Raw genomic sequence first — 6,000 nt, 5'->3', positions numbered from 1 at the left:
CCATTGTATTCCAACTGCCTACAGCATACAGTACAGTGACATGCTATACAGGTTGGTAGCCTAGGAACAACAGGCTATCCCAGGCAGCCTAGGTGTATAGTAGGCTGTATCTTCTAGGATTGTGTAAGTACACTCTAAGATGTTCCCACAACAATGAAATACAAAATTTTGCAAAAAGTATCCCCACCAAAAGCGATGAATAACAGTACAATGCATAACGGTATATGTTTTCATGCTTTTGTGTCAAACAGTCTCAGACAATCATAGCAGCCAAGCTTCAGTCAACACGGGCACTAAACTGTTTAAATTATATAAAAAGGTAAACATCACGTTGTACTCAATCAAGCTGTCTCCATATATCAGTTGTTTTTCTCTACCTCATTTCTATTTTCTGTTCAAAAACGCTGTCTGGCCATGTGACAGACAGTTCTTTGAACCTATCCTGGTTTGGAGGGCTATCCAATTCTAGAATCTTGAATAAATGCCAGTTAAGATCTAAGCTAAGTTTGTAATTTTGTCTTTAATGGCAATAACAATCTCTCATTCTTACTGATCACTCTTAAAGACCATCCATCTCCGATGAGTAACAAACTTAATGTGCAATAAACTCCTGTCTCTTGGACCTTTAATTCCTTTCTGCCCCAGAGGAGTAACTTAATGGTGACTTAGAAGCACTTTGGCAGATACTGATGAACAAAAAGCACACAAAACACCACTTTTTAAGGATCTAAGGTAGCAACTGAATTTTCTGGAAGGGGTGATTTGGGCTCAAGACCTTTTAAAAAGTGTTAACTGTTGATAAGGCAAGGGAAATAAAGGCATGAAAAGACTGGGAGGCCGGGCGCGGTGGCTCACAACTGTAATCCCAGCACTTTGGGAGGCCGTGGGTAGATGACAAGGTCAGGAGTTCGAGACTAGCCTGGCCAATATGGTGAAACCCTGTCTCTACTAAAAATATAAAAATTAGCCAGGCTTGGTGGCACATGCCTGTAGTCCCAGCTACTTGGGAGGCCGAGGCAGAAGAATTGCTTGAACCCGGGAGGCAGAGCTTGCAGTGAGCCGAGATCATGCCACTGCACTCCAGCCTGGGTGACAGAGCGAGACTCCATCTCAAAAAAAAAAAAAAAAAAAGACTGGGGAATAATTTGTAATAATTTGTATAAGAGAAAATGGTCATACCAGCCAGCAGCTAATTAAGTTACATGATACCTAGCTAGTTGCTGACTCCCAACAAGCAACCTGAGGCTGGCTGACAGCTCTTTGCCCTGCAATCCTGTCTCCAACAGGTGGTTGAAGTAGAAGCAACCAATTAGACTCTGACTGGCCTTCCCTTCTACCACTCATTCTGCTACAACATTAAACTGGAACACCACCACCGAGGCTATAAATCCAGCCTGGTCCTGTAGGATTCAGATTAGGCTTTTCTGTCTGTAAACCTGTGAGGACCTTTTCCACAGTCCTCCTGACCATCTACAACAGGAGCATAACCATGGAAAGGTCCAGCCTTCCGTTTATGACTCAATGAGCACCATTTCTCCCACGAGACAGTAGCTCATTGAGGGGTGGCCGGGCAGCACGGGCTCCAGGACAAGCAGATACCTTGACTTTCTGAGGTTTAAGAGTCATCCTTGCATCCAGCTGATGGGATGATTATCAATTAAGAACTGCATTTCCTCACCAGGGACTACAACCCTCGCCGGGCACCAGGTCTGGACTACTTCTTGGATCTTACAGAGGCCTCTGTAGGTGACACCAGCAACACTTAAGCGGCCTATAACACCAATCATCACATCATAGGAAATGCTATACTTAACCAACTCCACGCTCAGCCAGAGAACCATGATGGAGGGGACCTGGGGTGCCTTGATAGCACAGCTGGAGGTGCCCCTTAACCACAACCTGGGTCTCAGCACCTGAAAGCCTGACATGGAGACCGATCTAAAGACTGACTGTTGAACTTGAGAGGAACTTGCTCGGAGCATTTCTTCCATTGCTTAAAGGCACCTCAGGCACTGTATCAATTAACTTGCTCGTTTTTTCCATTATGTGCTGTCATACGTTTCTTTTGGGGGGATTTTCTTCTCAAACTCACTCAAACCCAGAATGTTTTCACTAGATAGTACTTCCCAAACACTGATGACCTAGAACATAATCTGAAAAAAATTCTTCATGACATGAGAGTCTTAAAATTGTTCCTTTAAAAACTAAAAAAAAAAAATACAGCACAAAATTATATCCTCCCAAGAATCCTCAATAAAAGTACGACAAATTTACTTTAAGACATTCCGGTTTTTACAAAGTGCAAAGGCAGTTGATATTATGGTTAGTTATAAAAGGAACTTTAAAGTCCCATTTTAATAGTTTCCCAAAATTCTATGAACCTTTTTTGAAATCCATTAAATCCCACAATATGCCCATCGGAAAGATAAAGCTGGTATTTTTTCCATGGAAGTAGAGCTCAGAACACGAGACTTTAAGTCGGTGATTCACCCAGTTCCTTCAAGACTGTGTCCAACCAGAATCACATCAGCACCTTGTTCCCCTGTTCTAATTTGACACTGTTAACTACAGCTATTTTTAAACGGTAGGGGGAAAAAAAAAACATAAAAATGATCTTAGGAAATTTTTTAGTATAAAGACATAGAAACTAGGAAAGTTTTTGGATATTTTTCTGTGGAATGCGGAAAGAACCTGAAACTTCATCTTTCAATTCATGATAAAACTACAGAATAGTGTGCGCATAAAACATAAGTAGTAGTAGATACAGTGCCTGACAAGCCAAAGGTCTTGACCGTAGCTAAAGGAATCCTGCTGGAACACAAATCCTGTGCATTTGTGTGGTTCTGGGGCACATGCAGAAACGGCGATTCCAAAGTGTTAACATTCTGTCCGCTAATGCTCAGCTAGGAGAATTATGACTGTAAACTGAGAATATGCTTCAATTGGTATTTTACTTTTTATTTTCTCTTCCTGAAAACTACACCAAAATGGCCATCTTTAGACCTAAGCTCCTCAATGTATCATCACAGACCACCACAAGAACTAATGCCTTCATCAGCTTGACGTTTCTAGTCCAAAGTCCAGACGTCATTACTAGTTTTAAGACACCAACAGTGGAAAGTGCTTAAACTAAGTGAGCAGCTGGGTGCAATGGCTCACGCCTGTAATCCCAGTTTTCGGGGGCTGAGGCAGGTGTATCACTTGAGGTCAGTAGTTCGAGGCCAGCCTGACCAAAACAGTGAAACCCTGTCTCTACTAAAAATACAAAATTCGCCAGGCATGGGGACGCATGCCTGTAATCCCAGCTACTCAGGGGGCTGAGAGTGAGGAGAATTACTTGAACCTGGGAGGCGGAGAGCTGAGATTGCGCTACTGCACTCCAGCCTGGGCAACAAGAGCGAAACTCTGTCTCAAAAAAAAAAACACCTCATAAAAACTGAACAATGGAAAGCTTATCACTAGTCATACTTAGAATAGACACAAATGATTTACAGATAACATGTTAGTGGCTGGGTGCAGTGGCTCACACCTATAATCCCAGCACTTTGGGAGGCTGAGGCAGGCGGATCACCTGAGGTCGGGAGTTCAAGACCAGCCTGACCAGCATGGAGAAACCCTGTCTCTACTAAAAATATAAAATTAGCTGGGCATAGTGGTGCATGTCTGTAATCCCAGCTACTCGGGAGGCTGAGGCAGGAGAATCGCTTTAACCTGGGAGGCAGAGGTTGCGGTGAGCTGAGATCATGCTATTGCACTCCAGCCTGGGCAACTAGAGTGAAACTCTGTCTCAACAAACAAACAAACAAATGTGATTCGAATTATGTTGCTAGTTTTATGGGCAACGTACTGTCACTGAATGTGACAAACTTTGCAAAACCAAATTAATCTTTCCAAAGTGTTTTTAAAAAAATAGGAAATCATACTATTATTCTAGATAAAGAAATCAGAAGGTCAAACATGTTACGAAAATCATGCAAGGAAAGAAACTAAGGCACAGAGACATTTTAAAATAGAGAACAGAACGGACTCCAAAATCCCTGCCTAAGGCTAATTCTGATCGGAATCTCAGTCCAACTGCCACCTGGGACGGTACTCCCTAAATACCCCCAAATCATAACCATCATATAACTTCAGGCGTTTTTTGTTTTGAGACAGTGTCTCACTCCGTTGCTCACTCCGTTGCAATGGCACCATCACGGCTCACTGCAACTTCAGCCTCCTGGGTTCAAGCGATTCTCCTGCCTCAGCCTCCTGAGTAGCTGGGATTACAGGCACCAGCCACCATGCCTGGCTAATGACTTTTTGTATTTGTAGTAGAGACAGGGTTTCACCATGTTACTCAGGTTGGTCTCCAACTCCTGACTTCAATTGATCCACCCACCTTGGCCTCCCAAAGTTCTGGGATTAAAGGCGTGAGCCGCCATGCCCAGCCTGGCACATTTTTATAATGTAACAGTGACCACAAATTTTAGGAGCCATCTCTGCTAACTGCATCTCTGAAGATAGGTGGTGGAACACCACATCAATTTACATTTATCTAGGAAGAAAGAATTATTCAACCTGACAGTTTAAAAATTTGTAATTATTCCTTTTGGCCCCAACCACCATCTTCCAGTAATTTGCCAAAATTATGAACACAAAAGGGAAGAGGAGAGGCACCTGATATACTTCCTCTAAACCTTTTAGAAAACATGGAGTTGTTCCTTTGCCCACATATACGCATACCTGTAAAGAAAGGTGATACAGTAGACATTAAGGGAATGGGTACTGTTCAAGGAGGAATGCCCACGTTACCATGGCAAAACTGGAGCAGTCTACAGCGTTACCCAGCATGCTGTTGGTATTGTTTGTAAACAAGGTAAGCACAAGATTCTTAAGACAATTAATGTGTGTATGTATAGAGTATACTGAGCACTCTTAAGAGCCAGGATAGCTTCCTGAAACTCGTGAAGGAAAATGATTGGAAAAAAGGAGGAAGCCAGAGAAAGGTGCCTGGGTTCCACTAAACACCAACCTGCTCTACCCAGAGGAGCGCACTTTGCGAGAACCAATGGAAAGGAGCCTGGGCTGCTGGAACCCAGTCCCTATGAATTTATGGCGTAATAGATGTTAAAAAATCATAATTACATGGCAAAGAACTTTCTAAGGACAAAATTATTTATATCCACTTTGTTCCATAAAATATTTTAGGTGGGTTATGAAGTTATTTATATATATCCACATTTTAAAAATATACTAGAAGAAAACATACACTTTTGCTACTATGTAAGTAGCACTGAAGCCAATTTAAGTTGGAACTGATTTGCTTATAAGTTACAATAAAAACTTGAATACCGAGTGTGGGTGCCTCACGCCTCAAATCCCAGCACTTTGGGAGGCCGAGGTGGGAGGATCTCTTGAGGCCAGGAGTTGAAGACCAGCATGGGCAACATAGAGAGATCCTGTCTCTGAAAAATCAGCTGGCTGTGGTGGCACCTGTCTGTAGTTTAGCTACTTGGGAGGATCACTTGAGTCCAGGAGTTCAAGGTTACAGTAAGGTATAACTGTACCACTGCACCCCAGCCTGGGACAAAAAGCAAGATCCTCCCTCCAAACAAAACAAAACAATGCTTGGAAGATAAAACGTGAAATTCCAGTTTAAAGAAGTTTAATTAAACCTTCACCTGCAGTTACACTTTCTTGTTTTTTGTATTTTTGAGACAGGGTCTCCCTCTGTTGCCCAGGCTGGAGTGCAGTGGCGTGATCTCGGCTCACTGCAACCTCTGCCTCCCGGGTTCAAGCAATTCTTGTGCCTCAGCCTCCTGAGTAGCTGGGATTACAGGTATGTGCCACCACACCCAGATAATTTTTGTATTTTTAGTAGAGACAGGGTTTCACCATGTTGGCCAGGCTGGTTTTGAACTCTTGACCTCAGGTGATCTGCCCACCTTGGCCTCGCAAAGTGTGGGATTACAGGCATCAGCCATGGTACCCAGCCAACAGTTACATTTTCTAGACTAG

The sequence above is a fragment of the Macaca mulatta genome, chromosome 15 (assembly GCF_049350105.2).
Source record: "Macaca mulatta isolate MMU2019108-1 chromosome 15, T2T-MMU8v2.0, whole genome shotgun sequence".
In the NCBI taxonomy this organism is placed as follows: Eukaryota; Metazoa; Chordata; class Mammalia; order Primates; family Cercopithecidae; genus Macaca; species Macaca mulatta.
The sequence above is the reverse complement of the archived record's forward strand: the minus strand, read 5'-3'. Positions refer to the sequence as shown.